Genomic DNA, 22,827 nt, shown 5'->3' on the forward strand with positions numbered 1-22,827 from the left:
GACTAAACCTACACTTCCAACTTACCATTTCTGAGAGAGAAGCACCTACTCATGTGTTGAGGCCAAGATATTCCATTCCTACCATATGAATCTTGATCTCTAGCCTTCCCAAAGTTGCTTTCCACTCAAACCCTCTTTCCACCAGATCCAAATCCTATGAGAGAGAGTTGAGTGTTGGGGAGACTATCATTTGAAGCACAAGAGCAAGGAGTTCATCATCAACGCACCATTTGTTACTTCTTGGAGAGTGGTGTCTCCTAGATTGGCTAGGTGTCACTTGGGAGCCTCCGACAAGATTGTGGAGTTGAACCAAGGAGTTTTTAAGGGCAAGGAGATCGCCTACTTCGTGAAGATCTATCGCTAGTGAGGCAAGTCCTTCGTGGGCGACGGCCATGGTGGGATAGACAAGGTTGCTACTTCATGGACCCTTCGTGGGTGGAGCCCTCCGTGGATTCGCTCAAACGTTACCCTTCGTGGGTTGAAGTCTCCATCAACGTGGATGTACGATAGCACCACCTATCGGAACCACGCCAAAAACATACGTGTCTCCAATTGCGTTTGAATCCTCCAAAACCCTTCCCTTTACATTCTTTCAAGTTGCATGCTTTACTTTCCGCTGCTCATATACTCTTTGCATGCTTGCTTGCTATGTGTTGTGAATGTTAAACTTGTGCCTAAACTCCACTCAAATTTAAAGAAACATAAAAACTGCAACTTTGGTACTTAGTGTCTAATCACCCCCCCCCCCCTCTAGACACCTCTTCTCAAGGTCCTACAAGTGGTATCAGAGCATTGGTCTCCATTGCTTTGGTTTAATCACCATTGGAGGAAGATGGATGAGTCTACTTTGGGGAGTCTTAGACATAGAGTGCCTATTCTTGATGGAGAGTATTTTCATGAGTGGAAAAATGAGATGCTTGTAATTTTCAATCAATATCATTTGAACAAGTACATTGCTAGTCCTTGTGCACCTTGTGTTGATCCTATGCATCCTACCCTTGATGAGTCTATTGACATGATTAGGAATGTTAGAATTGTTAATCTTATCACTAGAGGCTTGCCTAGAAACTTGATTATAAAACTGCCTACTCTTGAGTGTGCCTACACTATATGGAAATTTCTTGAGGAACGATTTTCTGATTATTCTTTGAAAAATCTTGATGAAATTCTCCATAAGTCTATTGCTTTGAGTAAGATGAATACTAGTGATCCGATGTTTGGTGATCGTATTTTTGAGCTTACAAACCTTATGCGTGCCAAAGGAAATGTTGGTATTATTAGTGATATTATTTCCGAAGCTATAAAAATTCATAGACAAGATCATTGTCAAAATCACTCTAATGAATCACCCTCTCTAGGACTTGATCCACCACATGACGATGTTGAACATGGATACTATGATGAGGATGATGATAGTGACTTCGATCTTGATGATGCAATGAGACATTTTGGTCTTATGGCAAATCTTCGGGGATACATGTCAGGAAGAAAGGAATGGGTCCTTGACAGTGGATGTACCGATCACATGACCGGATATAAAGACATGTTTCGTGAGCTTGCTGATAATGATTGTCCTCGAAAGTATGTCACTTTTGGTGACAACTCAAAGGGTAAGGTGGTTGGCCTTGGTAAGGTGGCCATCTCACATGATAGCTCCATACAAAATGTCATGCTCGTTGAATCTCTTGGATACAACTTACTTTCAGTATCTAGACTTGCTGACTTTGGTTTCAATGTCTTATTTACTGAAGTTGATTGCCAAGTGTTTCATCGAGACAATCATAAAATGGTCTTTACCGGCATCCGTAGAGGTGATCTATACATTGTTGATTTCACTAAAAAGGCCGAACCTAAAACTTTCTTCATTGCTAAATCCTCAAAAGGTTGGTTATGGCATAGACGACTAGGTCACGTTGGCATGAGAAACCTTGACAAGCTTATTAAGGGAAATCATATCCTTGGAGTTAACGATGTCATATTTGATAAGGATAGACTTTGCAGTGCTTGTCAAGCAGGTAAACAGGTTGGAGGAAGGCATCCCATGAAGAACATCATGACCACAAAGAGGCCACTTGAGCTACTTCACATGGATCTCTTTGGTCCCAACTCTTACAAGAGTCTCGGTGGAAATTTTTTTGGTCTAGTTATAGTTGATGACTTTTCCAGATTTACGTGGGTGTTCTTTCCGATGAGAAATCGCAGGTCCAAAAGATCTTCAAGAACTGCGCTAGGAAGGCCCAAAATCAATTTGAAGTGAAGATCAAGAAGGTTCGCAGCGACAACAGAACAGAGTTCAAGAACGCTAATGTGGACACCTTTCTTGACGAAGAAGGGATTTCACACGAGTTCTCGGCTATGTACACACCTCAACAAAATGGAGTTGTTGAGGGGAAGAACCGGACGCTCATCGAAATGGTGAGAACGATGCTTGATGAGTACAAGACGCCAAAGCACTTTTGGGCAGAAGCGGTTGAGATAGTTTGTCATGCAACAAATTGCTTGTATCTTCACAAGCTACTCGGCAAGACGGCATACGAGCTCCTCACTGGTAACAAACCCCAAGTTGGATACTTTCGAGTATTCGGCTCAAAGTGCTACATTCTTGATAAGCATCGTTGTTCTAAATTTGCTCATACGTCTCATGAAGGTTTCCTGCTCGGTTATGGCTCAAACTCTCACACATACCATGTCTACAACAATTTCACCTGAAATGTTGAAGAGACGGTAGATGTGAAGTTTGATGAATCTAACGGCTCGCAAGTAGAGCAACTGCCAATTGATGTAGGAGACAAAGATCCTTCGGAAGCAATCCAAGACTTGTCTATTGGCAAGGTTCGTCCAACGGAGGTGAAGGAGAGTACCTCATATGTCCAAGTGGAAGCTTCTACTTCACGACAAGGTGAACCAAGAGTTGATACGGAAGCATCCACAAGTGGGACACACCAAGATGAAGGAAACGAGGAAGTGCATCAAGATGAACATCAACAACCTCCTTCTCCACCACGACAAGAGAACGACAACACCAACAATGAAGAAGGCCAAGAAGAAGAACAAGATGAAGAAGATGTTCAACGAAGATCCAAGCAAAAGCTTTCACGAGTTCGAGCAAGAATTGCTAAAGACCATCCCGTCGAGCAAATCTACAATGATATTCAAACTGGGAGAATCACTCGCTCTAAAACTCATTTAGCTAACTTTTGTGAAATCTATTCTTTCATCTCTAGCATTGAACCTATGAAGGTCGAAGAAGCATTGGAACATCCGGATTGGATAAATGCTATGCATGAAGAGCTACACAACTTTGAGAGTAACCAAGTTTGGACATTGGTTGAGAAGCCCGACAACAACCACAACATCATCGGTACCAAATGGGTGTTTCGCAACAAGCAAGATGAAGATGGACAAGTAGTTCGCAACAAAGCACGTCTCGTCGCCCAAGGCTACACACAAGTCGAAGGTATGGACTATGGTGAGACTTATGCTCCCATTGCTAGACTTGGGTCTATTCGCATCTTACTTGCCTATGCTAATCACCATGATATCACATTGTACCAAATGGACATTAAAAGTGCTTTTCTAAATGGTGAAATAGAGGAGGAAGTTTATGTTAAACAACCTCCCAGCTTTGTCAATCCTAAGAAACCCAATCATGTTTACAAACTTCACAAAGCTCTTTATGGACTTAAACAAGCTCCTAGAGCATGGTATAAATGCTTGACCAAGTTCCTTATTGAAAAAGGCTTTGAAATTGGGAAAATTGATTCTACTCTTTTTACTAAAAGGGTTAATGGTGAATTATTTGTATGCCAAATTTATGTTGATGATATCATATTTGGATCGACTAACCCTCATTTTAGTGAGAAGTTTGGAAAGCTAATGTCGGAGAAGTTTGAGATGTCAATGATGAGTGAACTCAAATTCTTTCTTGGGTTGCAAATCAAGCAAACTTAGGAAGGTACTTTTGTCTCTCAAACGAAGTACACTAAGGACTTATTCAAGAAGTTCAATATGCAAGAATGCAAAGGTATGTCTACACCCATGCCTACTAGTGGACATCTTGATTTGACCAAAGATGGTGAACCGGTTGATCAAAAGGTTTATCACTCTATGATTGATTCATTGTTATATCTATGTGCTTCACGTCCCGATATTATGCTAAGTGTGTGCATGTGTGCACGATATCAAGCTGCTCCTAAAGAATGTCATCTTAAGGCTGTGAAAAGGATAGTGAGATACTTAATCCATACACCAAATTTTGGCATTTGGTATCCTAAGAGGGCCTCTTTCGATCTTGTTGGCTACTCTGACTCGGACTATGCCGGAGACAAGGTTGATAGAAAGTCCACTTCGGGTACTTGTCAATTTCTTGGTAGATCTCTTGTGTCTTGGTCTTCCAAGAAACAAAACTCGGTATCCTTGTCCACCGCTGAAGCGGAATACATTGCCGCTGGTTCATGTTGTGCTCAATTACTTTGGATGACCCAAACTCTTAAAGATTATGGGATATATGTGAAACATGTTCCATTGCTTTGTGACAATGAAAGTGCTATCAAAATTGGTCATAATCATGTGCAACATTCTCGAACGAAGCATATTGAAGTTCGTCATCATTTCATTCGAGATCATGTTGCTAAGGGTGACATTGATCTTAAGCATGTTCGCACCGAAAAGCAATTAGCCGATATATTCACTAAACCTCTTGATGAGAAAGTGTTTTGCAGGTTGAGAGGAGAAATGAACATCATAGATGCTTCAAACTTGGAGTAGAAACTCCATTGGATACATGCAAGACATGAGCTTATGACTAATCCTTGATATTTCTCTTATGATGAAAAACTTATGTCTTGGATATATTTGTATCTTGCATGCTATCTAACCCATGTAGGTACTTGGTTGAATCTAATTCCATGAGATTGTAATCTACTCATATCTTGAGAAATCTCTACATCACCAAGTCTCCACAAAGGTGCTTGAAGACAAGGAAGCACGAAACCATTCGAACATATCCTTTGACAAATTCTATGTTAAACTTCATGATTGTCATTTTTGGATATACAAGTGCTCTTCCTTGCAAGAACTAACCCATGTAGGTAGATGGACTCAAATTCCAAGTGGTGCTCCAAATTCTTGATGAGCTACATCAACCTTGAGCAACCCACGCAAGTTCAACTATATGGACAACACCACCAACCAAGGTATGTTATTCCATCTTAGAGAAGATTTACTCCGAGTCATGAGTTAAAGAAACTCGACAAGATGTGAATACATCAAGATGCTTAAATGAAAAATGGCAGCCCCATTTTGAGCTTAAACAATGAGTATGACCTATGATCAAGTGATCTCACTTGACTCCTAAGTCAATATACTCTAACATAGGTGACTTCGTCACCGACCATCTCTAGATGAAGTTCCCTTGTGTTTTCTTCTGTGTTTTTGCATTTGTCTCATGCATATGTGTTTCCCCTTTCAAAAAAAACTTCATCTAGATTTCTTTCTGTTTTCTCTGCATTTTCTGCATCCAATTCCTTGCAAATCTTTGTGAGATCTTATTAGTCTAGTGAGCTAAGGTGACAAGTGTTTTCTCTGCGATGAACTCGGTTACACCGATTTGTTATTTTCGGTCCAACCGAAAACTTTCGGTACCACCGAAGCATACCACGCGGTGCCACCGATTTCACAACAAGAAAAACAGTTTGCCACTTATTCTGTGTTTCTTCTGATCCAGCTCCACTCAATGAATCTTGTCCTCTACAAGCATCACATTTTTATCATTGCTTTATGTTCTGACTCAAGGATCAAACCCATTCACGTCAAATTCCAGAGGGAGAGAGAGAGAGATTACATCTTTATCAAGCCCTTCTTGGAAATTGATGTCAAAGGGGGAGAGAGAGTTCACATCAAAGCTTATCATTTAGAGAGAGAGATCCTTCAGGGGGAGAGAGAGATCTCTAGGGGGAGAGAATACTAGTAGAAAGTATTTCTCAAGGATCCCAGATGCTTGGTGTTCAAGAGGAGAGATGCCACATGTCTTCTTGAGGGGAAAGGCATGTTCATATGTGCTTATTTGCATTAGCTTGCATTAGCTCTGTTCTTTATATCTTTCAGCTCTGACTTTTTGTTCCCTATCTTCTCCCAGCATCCCATGTTAGATTCAGGGGGAGCAAGACATCTAAGGGAAAGAGATCATCTAAATTCATTGCATATCTTTACTCTTGGGGACATGTCTAATCCAATGTGGTACTCATTACTCACTCTCTACATGTCATCCCAGTCTTGGTATTCTTGTGGTTTCTTCTGTTTGCTCTGGCTAGTAGATGTATCTGTGCTATCTAACCTTGTTTACACAGGTTCATTCCATCCTAAGCCTACTCAAGACTACAAGGTAAGTATATGCATCACAATCATGTGCATGAGGAATTCTTGTTCATGTACATACTGTTTGCAAGAAGGACTCTTGGGCATGAAGGTATTTCCTTTAATACTTTTTGCTCTGATGCATATGGCCAAGATACATGTAACACATTGCCTGCTCTATCATGGTTATGCTATCACATGCTTCCATTTTCAATATTCACATGATTGCATACATGTAGGGGGAGCCTATGCTTGTTACATGTCTTTCCAAAGCTTTACTTGCTATTTCTTAAATCTTTATGTAAAGCTTTGATGTATGTTGTCATCAATTACCAAAAAGGAGGAGATTGAAAGCACAAGTGCTCCCTAGGTGGTTTTGGTAATTAATGTCAACATATCTCTTGTTGGACTAACACTTTTATCTAGTATGTTTCAGATAGTTCAACAATGGAGTGGCATGGACTAAAGGATGTGGGAACTCCTTCAAGATGCTAAGGACAAAGGATTGGCTCAAGCTTCAAGATCAAGACTCTTCACTTTACATTTCAGTGATCCAAGATCACATTGAGTCTATAGGAAAAGCCAATACTATCAAGGAGGGATGAGGTGTTGCTTAATGAGCCTCTTGCTTCATGTGCTTAGTGATATGCTCCAAAACCCTCAGCTACTTTCTCACATCCACATTTGTCCTAAACCAAAATTCAAACTCGGCCCCACTGATTTGTTCTATCCGGAGCCACCGAGTTTGGATGTCTTAGCCACTGCCACAAACCCTAGGCAAATTGGTCTCACCGATAGGGATCTCGGTCTCACCGAGATGGGATTGTAACCTCTCTGTGTATGTCCATTATCAAAATCGGTCTCACCGAGTTTGAGCAATCGGTACTACTGAGATTACAATGCAAACTCTCTGGTTAACTTATTATCAAAATCAGTCCCACCGAGTTTGATAATCGGTCAAACCGAGTTTGCCTAACCAACTCTCTGGAAAGCTTATTACCAAAATCGGTCCCACCGAGTTTGTGTAATCGGTCCCACCGAGTTTGTGTAATCGGTCTTACCGAGATTACGTTATGCCCTAACCCTAACCGAATCGGTCCTACCGAGTTGCATTTCGGTCCCACCGAAAACCCTAACGGTCACATTATTTGCTAAATCGGTCTGGCCGAGTATAATGATTCGGTCCCACCGAGTTTGGTAAATTGTGTGTAACGGTTAGATTTTGTGTGGAGGCTATATATACCCCTCCACCTCCTCTTCATTCGTGGAGAGAGCCATCAGACTAAACCTACACTTCCAACTTACCATTTCTGAGAGAGAAGCACCTACTCATGTGTTGAGGCCAAGATATTCCATTCCTACCATATGAATCTTGATCTCTAGCCTTCCCCAAGTTTCTTTCCACTCAAACCCTCTTTCCACCAGATCCAAATCCTATGAGAGAGAGTTGAGTGTTGGGGAGACTATCATTTGAAGCACAAGAGCAAGGAGTTCATCATCAACGCACCATTTGTTACTTCTTGGAGAGTGGTGTCTCCTAGATTGGCTAGGTGTCACTTGGGAGCCTCCGACAAGATTGTGGAGTTGAACCAAGGAGTTTGTAAGGGCAAGGAGATCGCCTACTTCGTGAAGATCTACCGCTAGTGAGGCAAGTCCTTCGTGGGCGACGGCCATGGTGGGATAGACAAGGTTGCTACTTCGTGGACCCTTCATGGGTGGAGCCCTCCGTGGACTCGCGCAACCGTTACCCTGTCAGGACCCCGACTCAATGCCACATCGATCTAGCATGTAACACCTCATATCACTTTGCGGCCTCACGCATGTATTCCCACGGGTGTTGCCTTACCTTTGCCCAGGACCGTTTGCGCCTTTTGGCACACGTATATGATAGTGTCGCTAGCATCGATATGATAAGGAGCCCGGGCTGACATGGCTAGTCGTAAACCCAAAGTGGCACAAACTTACAGGGACATGCATCCATGACCTAGCATCGAACGTGTCGGTCATCAGCAAGTGAATCCGGGCTGTAGCACTGGGCTAGCAGGACTCCGGTAAACCGGGCTGTAGCGGGCTAACAGGACTCCGGTATTCATCGTGTGACATTTCCCCGAAGGGATAGACACAGGAACGAAGAAGGACACATGCCGGCCAGCCTAAGTGTTCCGGAGCAGTTGCAAGCTACCATGGCTCAGTGGAAACACTAGGAGACATTTCCCGGTAAGAGAGGCTACTAAGGATAAACAACTAGATAGTCAGATCCCACACATACCAAGCATTTCAATAACATACACACAATATGCTCGATATGTGCAAATATAACATGGCATCACAACATGACTCTACAACTCAAGTATTTTATTCAATAGGCTCCAAGGAGCGAGATATTACAAACATAGGTCTCATGACCCAACATTTAGAGCATACAAGTCAAAGCACATGCGGAAGCTTAACATGTCTGGGTACAGACATCTATAAATGAAAAAGGCTGAGAAGCCTGACTATCTACAAGATCCTGCCGAGGGCACAAGATCGTAGCTGAGGTAACAAGCTAAACGTTGAAGTCCACTTGGAACTACTAGCGAGACTGAAGTCTCTCTGCAAAAACATAAAATAGGCAAATGTGAGTACAAATGTACCCAGCAAGACTTACATGAGATCTAGCTACATATGCATCATTATCAACAAAGGGAATGGTGGGGTTTAACTACAGCAATCTAGCTTTGACTCGGTGGCTATCCTGAACTACGACTGCAAGTAACTCTTTTGAGGTGGCGCACACGAGTCCACATATTCACCATATCAATACACCACTATGGATCCGCTCCCGTCTCCCTACGAGAACGCCATCCATAGCACTCACGCTTATCTTGCGTATTTTAGGGTATCCACTTTCACTTGTCTATGAACTGATATAAGTAACCCAGAAGTCCTTTACCACGGACACGGCTATTCGAATAGATGATGTTATTCCTGCAGGGGTGTACTTCTTCATACATGTTTCCACCACTTAGCGTCTGCACACGGCATGTGCTCGGCAGACTTCAAGCGAAAGCCGACGTGGGTGTAGACCACGACCTTCCAAAACACCTAAGTCTCTAGTCCAGGTTTATCGCCTATTCAGGTTCCATCCGCAGGGAGTCCGGCTGAGGTTTCCACATATGGCCCCGAACGATGTGTATAGGGTTCCGTGACACCAAATGGGCGCCCGGTTTACCCGGCCACGTGCCTACCGCATCACAGCCCACCCCTCCGGTCAGCGCTGCGCACGGCCTCCAGCATACTACAAACACCAGAAACTACTTGCAACTCCTGGACAGAGGACAAGGGTGAATAAGAAGTCGAGCGGGGTCATATTTCAGGGCCCAATGCATGGTAGTAGCTGAATCATGGATCACAAACACAGAACTCAGTTCCTGAGGACGGCTTCAATGAGACAACCCACCATGTAATCCTACATGGCCTCTCACCGATACCTTTACCAAATCGTGTTCACACACTTAGCTCACACAGAAGGACATGTTCACACACCTTTGATTCATTCCCGATGAATCAGACCTAACTCAACTCTAAGCAGTAGCAGGCATGACAAACAAGCATGAATGAGTAGGCACAATAGGGCTCAAACAACTCCAACTCATGCTAGTGGGTTTCATCTATTTACTGCGGCAATGACAGGTCATGCAAAGGATAAAGGGGTTCAACTACCGCAGCAAGTAACAGATGAATCGTTGTTGTCCTAATGCAATAAAAGAGAGCAGGAGCGAGAGAGTAGGATTGTATTGGAATGAACAAGGGGGTTTTGCTTGCCTGGCACTTTTGAAGATATTATAGTTCTTCATCGGTGTCATCGAACTCATCGTTGGAACCACGTCTATCGAGAGGGGACAAACACCGACAACTGAGAAAGAATACAATCAATGCAATGCCATAATATGATGCATGATCATGACATGGCAATATGCTGTGATTTGAGCTAATTCACCTAGCTATGATTTAAATGAAGTTGGTTTGAATTCATGATTAAATTCCAACTCCATATATGATTATTTAAATGCCCTTTATTTGTTTTGTCCAAAACAGAGGACAAACATTATTCAAACATGCATGAAAATGGTACAGATGGATTCCTTGAATTTTTCTGATAATTGTTCATATATAATTTGTTTGATTTGGAGTCACGGTTGAATTACTATGATTTTTAGAAGTTTTTGCTATTTTCTGAAATAAATAAATCGTTTAGATTTATTTAAAATCCAGAAAAGGGGTTTATTGCGTCAGCACTGCGTCAGGGTGACGTCAGAGGTCAACGGGGACATCCAGGTCAAACTGACCAGTGGGTCCTGCGTGTCAGTAGCTAATTAGACTAACTAATTTTGACTAAACCCGCCGGTCAACGGGTCAAAGCCTGCCGGTGTTTAGCCGCCGGCGAGGCCAGACGCGGCGGCATGCTGCGGGTATGAGCTGCAGTGGCCCTGGCCACAGCGGCGACATGGCCGGCGGGGCCGAGCTCGCGGCTCCGGTGGAATCGGCGGCTACGGAACGAAAACGACGACGTGCTTAAGGGGGAAAGGACCGGGAGCTCACGGTGAGGCTGACGACATGCTCAGCTGGCTCGGGGACGACCAGAAGGCGACGAATCCGTCGATGGAGTCCGGCGGCCGTGCTCGGGGAAGACGACTCGTGGAGGCGATGTGGGGCTCCCGCGGTGGGGTGGCTTGGGGTGGAAGAAAGAGGGGGTCGAGGAGGAGCCTCTGGACCGGTCAGAGAAGCGAGGGGGAGGCGGTGGCCGCGGTGGTGGTGAACGGCGGCGACGAACCCGTTCGGATAGGATGGGGAATGGTGAGGAAGAGAGCAGGGGGAGAATGAGGTGTCCACGGGGTCGGAGCGGCGACATGGAGATCACCCAGGTGTCCAGGGGCGCGGGCGGCAAGCAGGTGGTGCCGTGGCGAGCTCGCGCTCGTCGGCGTCACCTCTGTGCCTGCCTAGCGAGGACGAAGCAGCTGGCTGGCTTGGGCCAGCACAGTGCTGGTCCTGCCAGGTGGGCTGCGGCCAGGTAAGTGGCCCAGGTAAAATCCCTATCTCTCTTTTATTTATTGCTTCTGTTTTCTATTATTTCTGTATGTGTTGGGCTTTATTAAAAATATCTAGGCACTTCCAAAAATCATGAAACTAATCATGGCTACTGTTTAGAATATATCCAACAGTAAACATTTTAGTTTATGATTATTTGAGCATTTAAAATATTTTATAGTATTTAAATGCCCAAAATCAAATACAATATGATTTAATTCAAAAATCTAGAAATGACCTAGAAATATGTTCATCATTTTTGGCAGAGGTTTTTACCTTTATCAGAAATGATGAACATTTCCAAAGGGCATTTTGGGTTCATTGAAAATATTTCATTTTGATCCTAGTTGGATTCTTTCTGATGCTAGGGTTTGATCAATCCCCATTTCAACTTTAATTGAAACTTAAACATGATGCACACATGAAGGGCTAGCCTACTGCATACTAGAACTAGGGATGTGACAGCTCACCCCTACTAAACAAGAATCTCATCCCGAGATTCAAGCGTAGGGTAAGATGAATGGGGATCGCAAACTAACATAATCTTCACGATCCAGGTGGCACTTCAAAGAACGTTGATTCGATCACCATCATTGTCTTGAAGTCTTGCTGTGAGAACTCCTGCCAACATGACATGGAGAGAAGAAGGAGACTCTAGAAGGGTCGATCTTCTCGAAGATCGAACAACTCAGGATTAACTCATGGAATGAGACATAGCAATCTCTCTCGAGCTGAGACACGAAACATTCATCCAAATGAATGGAGTGGAACAGATGTCGAAGGTTCACTAGGTAGACAACAATTCCACACTTAAGAGGGTGGTGAACAGTTGTCAACGTAGCGAGGAGTTGAGTTGTCATGATACCACAACGAGACACCTTAGGGATGGTGACTCGTAGATATATCCCCTTAGGTCGCAAAAAGAATTACCTTTGATTCAAAAATCATCGAAACTCTTTATACCAACCTAAGGCAATTCACCAACAATCGATTTGCGGGGTGCAAAGGAATGGCATACCCAGACTAGAATGGATGATGTGGATTACCTTGTTGAAAACAACACAATGGATGATTTTAGTAACTAGGGAGAAGCTCAACAGTACAGAGTGAGTCCACTGTTTGAAAAGTTATAGAATAATCGAGGAAACTGAGAGCAATCCAATTAGTGCCGATGATAACACCTAGCGCTTGTGCGTGCTCTGAAGAACTTGAGCATTTCCATATTCATCAAGGTTTTACCAATATCCGTGTCAAGGATCCTGGCAACACAACATACTACCATGATGAGTAGTGATGGATGATGCAGATGCAAAGGAAGATAACACTTTCTCAGATTTCACCTTACCGAGGCCAAGGAAACAAAATCTGGATGATCGACCGAGAGACATTTAGCACTCCGCTTCTAATGTTCTCCTTGATGTGCTACTGTAACCCATTCATAGATATGGTTTGATATCTAGAACATCAAGTAAAAGGTCGGACTTCGGGAACACCAAAAATCATAAGGCACAACTAGGGGGTAAATCCTACGAAGTCCTTATGGGGTGTGGCCAACTTCTTCAAGCAAGATACTACAATAATAGGTCTTTCGGCTGGGTGTGCTGGCCACGACATCCACGTTACTGGGTTATAGAGAGACCAATATTATATATCTTGGGACACGTTCCAACCATCATATCTGCCTGAGATTTAGATCTGGCTGGTGTCAGGATATTCCAAACTCATCGCGTCTAGAAGAAAAATGAAAGTTTGCAACACAAATCGACGAGACGGCGTTGTGAGAATCTCGGGGAATGAACTACGGTAGCAAACTACAAAACATGAGCCGTTTCTGCTACATACATGTGAACATGATGTCGCAGACAAGCATGACCACGTAGTAGTCTTATAATAAAACACTACCGAGTTCCGATGGGGAACCATCATTGCGGATAACGAAGTCCTTGCATAAGTCATATGATTAGCTCTTATGAAGGAATTCCTTTTCCTGGAACAAATCAGTTAGTGGCTTGGTGTGCTAGGGATACTCATAGAATGAAGATGATCAGTCTATCAGACCATGGAATACTTCACACATGCATGACTGACTTGGGATGATTTCAGAGGAAGTTAAAACAACTTTTCTCAAATTCACGGCGGCAACTTGCATCCAAAGCACATGAACTGGAGACAGTCACTTCTTACATTCGAACATAGACTTCATGAGCGGGTCATGAAGATAATGCTTATAAAAGTTTCCAATACTAACTGCATGTTCAGCACGAATCATGGAGAAGATAAAAATGTTGCTGATGGGTTCAACAACAATTCATCCAGGTTTCCATGTAAGTGGAATTCCATAATTATGTGAACAAGCAATAGCATTAGTCAGACCCAAGAGATATAATGGTGTATCCTCGAGGGATCAACCACGAGTAAGACAACATTAAGAATACCGTTGGTTCTGATTTGATTTGACAATATCCCATACTCAAATCAGAGATTGAATAAGAAAATAGGTCCAACAGTTTACCACGAGGATTAAACAATGAAGATATCATCTTTCTTCAACACACACACACACACACACACAAAGATATCCCTTTGGAATGAACTGAGTCGGAGAAACTTTTACCTTCCAACTCTCCAAGTTGTTGTTCAGCTTAACCAACTAGCTCAGGGGTACCCAACACAGATTCCTGGAGAAGGGGTGGTTTACAAGAAACCAACTTGATCACGAACTCAACATAGCGGTCAGGTGACGACCTGGTGATACTTCCGAGAGGATAATCAAAAAATCACGAACCACCGGTATGTTACTAAGCTCGAGAGCAATCTTGCTTTTCAGGGCAAGACGATATGATCAAATGAGCGAGGGATTGACAAAATCCTAACTCAACGACCGAAAGAGTGCACCGGAAATAGGGACTAGGTAGCACAATCAACCTTAGGGTGATGATTCAATAACCAACACGTTAAGAATGAGGTTATTGTCCATTTAACTACTAAGCAATAGAGTTGCTAGGAGTATAGATTTCACACATCGCGATTCAATTGTCGGTGTTCCGGTTATAATAACACAGAACCGAGGAATGAATAATGATGGCGTTAGGTATCACTGTATCAAGAGTTCATAGGATGGTGTGCAATTTCCATGATATTCTTAATATATAAAGATGGTAATACTTCTGGGCAGAACAGAACAAAAGCTGGATTAGCATTTTGATCTGCGAAGTGCAATTGTTTTGACCCAATCCTAGATATGGATGAGGTACTGGAGTTTGTTTCTCCTAGTCATTCCCGAATAGAATGGCTTGACAGACCACAAGAGTAATAGGCATCGATGAACGAATGCACGCATACTCTTGACTATCAATTCGTAGACGGAGGATAGAATACAGCTAAAGCGGGACAACTCAAAGGAACATATGGTTTTCTGAGTTGTGGATGCATAGATTAGTATGTTGAACCAAGTTCAACAAGTTTCTTCTGGATAACCCATGCAGAAAAGTAGAACTGGCAGAGTCGCAATATAGAATGGAGAACCCATTGAGAGCACTCTTGTTGTGATCTTTTGATCCAACAAACATTTGCTGTAAGTGGTTCATAGTATTTGGAAGAAGGAAATACCACGGACCTCGAGGACTAATGCAAAGGTTACTAATTTCCTAAAGGAACTAGCAACACTATCAACATGAGGTAAGTAGGGTGAATCTCGGGTTCAAAACCCAAGGAGTGGAATACCTACTAACTAAATGGCATCACAGGATGCTTTCGAGAATGATGGCCAGAATCATCACACGGGGAACACAAAACATGGCTAGTTTACTAGGTGACTCCCTAAAACACCTAGGTTCATAATAATAGCTCCAACAATTATGTCGAGGTACTGGAGTACCTCAACTCACGGATTAGTGTGGTTAATCTGGCCCAAAGGGACATCAAAATGTGAGGAAAGGATTTTGCAAATGCTTCAGACTGTTTAGAAACCTAGGATGACTCGGACAGCATAACAGCTGTAAATGCTCAAAAGATTTGAGACATCCAGCAAAAATGGTGGCATAACCACTTAACATCACAATATCAAGGTTCCTAGACCAACTATCAACATACAGAAGTAGTAGAAACTGAACAAAGGCTTAAATCCATCAATCCTATAAGTCTGTGGATTAGTAACATGTGATCCTGATAGAAGAAGAGAAAGCCTAGTTCCTTAACCCCGCAGGAAAGATAAGATGACTCAGATCAGAAGGGCATGAGGTATAAGGAGTAAAAAGAGCCTTACGTTCCATCCCATAATCAATTCCCCTACATATAACTAAAGCATTTCTAGACTCAACTTCGACCAGTTTGGCTTGGTAATCCTACAGGCAGTCAAGGCAATAGAATACCTACTACTAAATGGCATCACGGGATGCTTTCGATAATGACGGCCAGAGTCATCACACTGGAACATAAATCATGGCTAGACTACTAGATGATCCCCTCAGACACCTAGGGTCATAATAGTAACTCCAACATAATGTCAAGGCAATAGAATACCTCAACTCAACAATTAGTGTGATTGAGCTGGCATAAAGGAACATCGAAACCAGAGGGAAAGGATTTTGCAAATGCATCAGACTATTTAGAAACATGGAATGACTCGGACAGCATAACGGCTGTAAATGCTCAGAAAAGATTTGAGACATTCACAAAAATGGTGGCATAAGCACTCAGAAGCACAATATCAAGGTCTCGAGATCAACAGTTAACATACAGAAGTAGAAACTGAACTCAAGCTTAGAACCATCAATCCTACAAGTCTGCAGATTAGTAACACGTGATCCTGATAGAAAGAAGAGATAGCCTAGTTCTTAATCCCCGTAGAAGAGAAGATGATGACTCAGATCAGAAGGCCATGAGGTATAAGGAGTAAAAAGAGCCTTACGTTCCATCCCACAATCAATTCCCTTACATAACTAAAGAATATCTAGACTCAACTTTGACCAGTTTGGCTTGGTAATCCTACAGGCAGTCAGGCTCTGATACCAACACTGTCAGGACCCCGACTCAATGCCACATAGATCTAGCATGTAACACTTCATATCACTTTGCGGCCTCACGCATGGTATTCCCACGGGTGTCGCCTTACCTTTACCCGGGACCGTTTGCGCCTTTTGGCACACGTATATGACGGTGTCGCTAGCATCCATATGATAAGGAGCCCGGGCTGACATGGCTAGTCGTAAACCCAAAGTGGCACAAACTTACAGGGACAGGCATCCATGACCCAGCATCGAACGTGTCGGTCATCAGCGAGTGAATCCAGGCTGTAGCACTGGGCTAGCAGGACTCCGTTGAACCGGGCTGTAGCGGGCTAACAGGACTCCGGTATTCATCGCGTGACATTTCCCCGAAGGGACAGACATAGGAACGAAGAAGGACACATGCCGGCCAGCCTAAGTGTTCCGGAGCAGTAGCAAGCTACCATGGCTCGGTGGAAACACTAGGAGACATTTCCCGGTAAGAGAGGCTACTAAAGATAAACAACTAGATGGTCAGATCCCACACATACCAAGCATTTCAATAGCATACACACAATATGCTCGATATGTGCAAATACAACATGGCATCACAACATGACTCTACGACTCAAGTAATTTATTCAATAGGCTCCGAGGAGCGAGATATTACAATCATGGGTCTCATGACCCAACAATCAGAGCATACAAGTCAAAGCACAAGCGGAAGCTATCATGTCTGAGTACAGACATCTATAAATGAAAAAGGCTGAGAAGCCTGACTATCTACCAGATCCTGCCGAGGGCACAAGATCGTAGCTGAGGTAACAAGCTAAACGTCGAAGTCCACGTGGAACTACTAGCGAGACCGAAGTCTCTCTGCAAAAACATAAATAGGCAAACGTGAGTACAAATGTACCCAGCAAGACTTACATCAGAACTATCTACATATGCATCATTATCAACAAAGGGGATGGTGGGGTTTAACGGCAGCAAGCCAGCTTTGACTCGGTGGCTATCCTGAACTACGACTGCGAGTAACTCTTTTGAGGTGGCGCACACGAGTCCACATAGTCACCATATCAATACACCACTATGGATCCGCTCCCGTCTCCCTACGAGAACGCCATCCATAGCACTCACGCTTATCTTGCGCATTTTAAAGTATCCACTTTCACTTGTCTATGAACTGATATAAGTAACCCAGAAGTCCTTTACCGCGGACACGGCTATTCGAATAGATGATGTTAACCCTGCAGGGGTGTACTTCTTCATACATGTTTCCACCACTTAGCGTCTGCACACGACATGTGCTCGGCAGACTTCAAGCGAAAGCCGACGTGGGTGTAGACCACGACCTACCTAAACACTCAAGTCTCTAGTCCAGGTTTATCGCCTATTCGGGTTCCATCCATGAGGAGATCCGGCCGGAGTTTCGCTCACAGCCCCAGACGATGTGAACAGGGTTCCCGAGATACCAAACGGGCATCCGGTACACCGTGCCATGTACCTATCGCATCACAGCCCACCCCTATGGTCAGCGCTGTCCACGGCCTCCAGTAAGCTACAAACACCAGAAACTACTTGCAACTCCTGGACAGAGGACTAGGGTGAATAAGAAGTCGAGCGGGGTCATATTTCAGGGCCCAATGTATGGTAGTAGCTGAATCATGGATCACAAACACAGAACTCAGTTCCTGAGGACGGCTGCAATGAGACAACCCACCATGTACTCCTACATGGCCTCTCACCGCTACCTTTACCAAATTGTGTTCACACACTTAGCTCTCAATGGTAGGACATGTTCACACGCCTCTGAATCATCCCCGATGAATCAGACCTGACTCAACTCTAAGCAATAGCAGGCATGACAAACAAACATGAATGTGTAGGCACAACAGGGCTCAAACAACTCCTACTCATGCTAGTGGGTTTCATCTATTTACTGTGGCAATGACAGGTCATGCAAAGGATAAAGGGGTTCAGCTACCGCAGCAAGTAACAGATGAATCGGTGTTGTCCTAATGCAGTAAAAGAGAGCAGGAGCGAGAGAGTAGGATTGTATCGGAATGAACAAGGGGGTTTTGCTTGCCTGGCACTTCTGAAGATAACATTGAGTCTTCATCAGTGTCAACGATCACAACGTCGGAACATCGTCTACCGGGAGGGAACAGATACCGGCAACAAGAAGAAATACAATCAATGCAATGCACAATATGATGCATGCTCATGACATGGCAATATGAATGTGTTTTGAGCTAATGCACCTAGCTATGATTTAAATGAGGTTGGTTTGAATACATGATTCAAATTCCAACTCCATATATGATTATTTAAATGCCCTTTAATTGATTTGTGCTAAACAGCAGCTATAAGTTGTTCTAACATGCATGAAAATGGTACAGATGGATTCCTTGAATTTTTCTGATAATTTTTCATATATAAATTATTTCATTTGGAGTTACGGTTAATTTTCTATGATTTATTGAAGTTTTAGCTATTTTCTGGAATTTTCTGATTATAATAAATCCAGAAAATACTTATTGCGTCAGCATTGCGTCACTATGACGTCAGCGGGTCAACGGGCTGGTCCAGGTCAATCCTGACCTGTGGGTCCCATCCGTCAGTGACTAACCTAACTAATCTAATTTAGTTAGTGGCCTGGGGCCCATTGTCAGTGTCTATTAAACTAACTAATATTTAGTTAACACTAATCCTAGCCTAATTGACAGGCCGGCCCCACATGTCATGGACACAGAGGGGGTCCCGCCGTGGTCAAAGTGGGTCAAACCCACCGCCGTTTAGCCGCCGGCGGGGTCAAACGCGGCGGAGGAGCTGCGGGTTTCGCGCTCCGGCGTCCAAACGGACGGAGGAGACCACCTACGGGCAGCTGGTGATCCAGCGCGTCGAGTGGTGCAGTCAGTTATGCCGGGGGCGACCTACATCGACGGCGGCGAGCTCGGTTGCGGCCGCCGGAGTTCGGGCGTGGGTGCGGGCAGCGTTGCGGTGTGCGAGCAAGCGAGCTGAGGCACTAATGGTGGCCTACGTGATGCGGTGAACAAGATGGACGGGTCGACTGAGCCGTTGCGTGGTCGGAGTCACGCCGGCGGTGAGCACAGGCGGCGGCGGGTGCGGGTGAGCTCGGTGCAGCAGCTACGGCGTGCGAGAGAGGGAGCGGAGAAGGGGAACAGGGGCAGGAGCTCACTGCGGTGGCGACGAGGCGAACGGCGGGCTCGGGGAGGGGCTGGTGACGACGGGAGGTCGCCGGCGATCTCGGTGGCCCGAGGAGGAAGAAGACGTCGGGGACGGCGCTCCGAGGCTTCCGGCGTCACATGGGTTGGTGGAGACGAAGAAGAAGGCGCGGCGGTTCTTCTGGAGGCATCGGCGAGGCGAGGGGTGGCCGGTGGCCGCGGCGAACAGCGTCGGTGGCGACGGCTGCGCTCGGCACGAGAGGGAGAGAGAAACAGAGGAGGGGGAGAGCTCGGGAGAGAGTGAGGGGCGGTCGGGGAGGCCGCGTGTCGACGTCCAGGGCGTCCAGAGCGTCGGGGGAGAGCGGTAAGCAGGAGCTGGCGAGGCGCGTGGCCAGCGCGCGGGGGCACGCGCTCGTCCTTCTGTCCAGGGAGGCTGTGGTGGTGGGCTGGGCCGGCCACTTGGGCCGCCAGGTAAGCCCAGGTGAGATTCCTTCTCTCTCTCTGCTTTCTGTTTTATATTTCTGTTTTCTATTTTGTTCTGTTTTGTTTTGGTTTAGTAAAAATACTAAACCATTTTATAAAATCCTGAAAATAATTATGTGGCTAGAACTAAAATATACCAAACCACATAAAATGTTCCAGAATTATTGGACATATATTAATTATATATAAAATATAAATCCAATGCAATTAGTTATTGAATTAATTCAAATGGCCAAAACAAATATTTCTGTGACTCCAAAAATATTGGTTTGAATTTTACCTCTTACCAATATTTCTATAGAATAACAGGAACATTTTCTTGGATTCATTTGAGAAGAATTAAATGTTGGTTATTTTTAGAGGTTTTCTGAGGCTTTGAAAATTCCTCAATTCAAATTTCATTTGAATTTAAACATGATGCAGCAACCAAGCTAGTCCAAGGCCAGGGTAAAGCTAGGGATGTGACAACTCACCCCCACTAAACAAGAATCTCGTCTCGAGATTCAAGCGTAGGGTAAGGTGAAGGGTAACGCAGACTAATATACTCTTCACGATCCAGGTTGCACTTCATAGGAACGTTGATTCGATCACCATCATTGTCTTGATGTCTTGCTCTGAGAACTCCAGCTAATCATGACAAGAAGAGAAAAGGTAAACTCTAGAAGGATCGATCTTCTCGAAGGTCGAACAACTCACGAAATGAGACATAGAACCATCTCTCGGGTTGAGACACGAGATACACATCAAGAGGGGTGGAAGAAACGGATGACGAAGGTTCACTAGGTGGACAATAATTCCACACTTAAGAAGGTGGTAAACGATTGTTAACGTAGCGAGGAGTTGAGTTGCCATGATACCATAACGATACACCTTAGGGAAGGTGACTAGTAGAGATATCCCCTTAAGTGGCAAAAAGAATTACCTTTGATTCAGAGATCATTGAAACTCTTTAAACCAGCCTAAGGCAATCACAAGCGATCATTTGGAGGGGGTCGGTATAATGGCATACTCAAACTTGGATGATGTGGATTACCTTGTTGAAGACAACGCAATGGATGAATTTGCTTATCACCGGAAATGGAAGAGACCCATGGTAGAATGGCACAATGGCGGTGCAAGGTGGGAACAGAATGCAAATGCTGGGAATGATTCTGGTAACTGGGGAAGAACCCAACAATAGAGAGTGAATTCACTGTTTGAGAAGGTCATAGCATTGCCGAGGGAACTGAGAGCAATCCCAGCTAGTGCCGATGATAACACGTAGCGCTTGTGCGTGCTCTCAAGAACTTGAGCATTTCCATAATCATCAAGGTTTTACCAATATCCATGTCATGGATTTTGGCAACACAACTTACTACCATGATGAATACCGGTGGAAGATGCCGATGCAAAGGAAGATAACACCTTCTTAGATTTCACCTTGGCGAGGCCAAGGAAACAAAATTTGGATGATCGACCGAGAGACATTTAGCACTCCGCTTCTAATGTTCTCCTTGATGTGCTAGCATAACCCATTCATAGATATGGTTTGATATCTAGAACATCAAGTAAAAGGTCGGACTTCGGGATCTCAAAATCCATAGGGGCAACTAGGGAGTAAATCCTACGAAATCCCTATGGGGAGGTGGCCAACTTCCTCAATCAAGATATTATAATAACAGGTCTTCCGGCTGGGTGTGTTGGCCACGACATCCACTTTACCGGTTTTCGAGGGACCGATATTATAGTTCTTGGGAAATGTTCCAAACCATCATATCTGCCTGAGATTCAGATCTGGTTGGTGTCAGGATATTCCAGACTCATCGAGTCTAGGAAGAAAAATGAAAGTTTGCAACACAATTCGATGAGACAACGCTATGAGATTCTCGGGGAATGAACTACGATAGTAAGCTCCAAAACATGAGCTGGTTCTGCTACAAACATGTGAACACGCTGTCCCAGACAAACATGACCACGTGGTAGTCTTATAATAAAACACTACCGAGTTCAGGTGGGGAACCATCATTAATGACATCGAAGTCTCCACGCGTGGAAGTCCAAAGAGTTCACCTTGGACAGACTCCTTTATCTTTGAACAACTCAATCAGTGGCTTGGTGTGCTAGGATATACATATAGAATGGAGGTTGCAAATCTCCAGACCACAGAATACTTCGCACGTATGCATGACTGACTTGGGATGATTCCAGAGGAAGCAAAACTAACTTTCTCAAATCCACGGCGGCAACTTTCACCAAATGCACGTGTATAAGAGGAAGTCACTCCTTTCATCGAACAAATACTTCATGAGTTAGCATGAAGAAATGCTTTCAAAAGTTTCCAACACTAGCTTAATGTTCAACAAAATCATGGAGGAGATAAGGATGTTGTCAATGGTCTCAACAACAATTCATCTGGGTTTCCTTTTAAAAGGAATTCCATAGTTAAGTGAACAAGTGATAGCATGGGTCAGACCCAAAAGATATAATGGTGTATACTCGAGGGATCAACCACGAGTAAGACAACATTACGAATATCGTTGGTTCTGGTCTGATTGGATGATAGCCCACACTCAATCAAAGGTTTGGGTAAGATAATAGATCCAACAATTGTTCACAAGGACCAATTGATGAAGATATCATCTTTCTTCAACACACACACACACACAAAAAAAATATCCCTTAACATGAACTAAGTCGGACAAACTTTTATCTTCCAACTCTCCAAGTTGTTGTTTAGCTTATCCAACTAGCTCAGGGTATCCAACACG

The sequence above is a fragment of the Triticum dicoccoides genome, chromosome 4B, assembly GCF_002162155.2.
Source record: "Triticum dicoccoides isolate Atlit2015 ecotype Zavitan chromosome 4B, WEW_v2.0, whole genome shotgun sequence".
NCBI classification, from domain to species: domain Eukaryota; kingdom Viridiplantae; phylum Streptophyta; class Magnoliopsida; order Poales; family Poaceae; genus Triticum; species Triticum dicoccoides.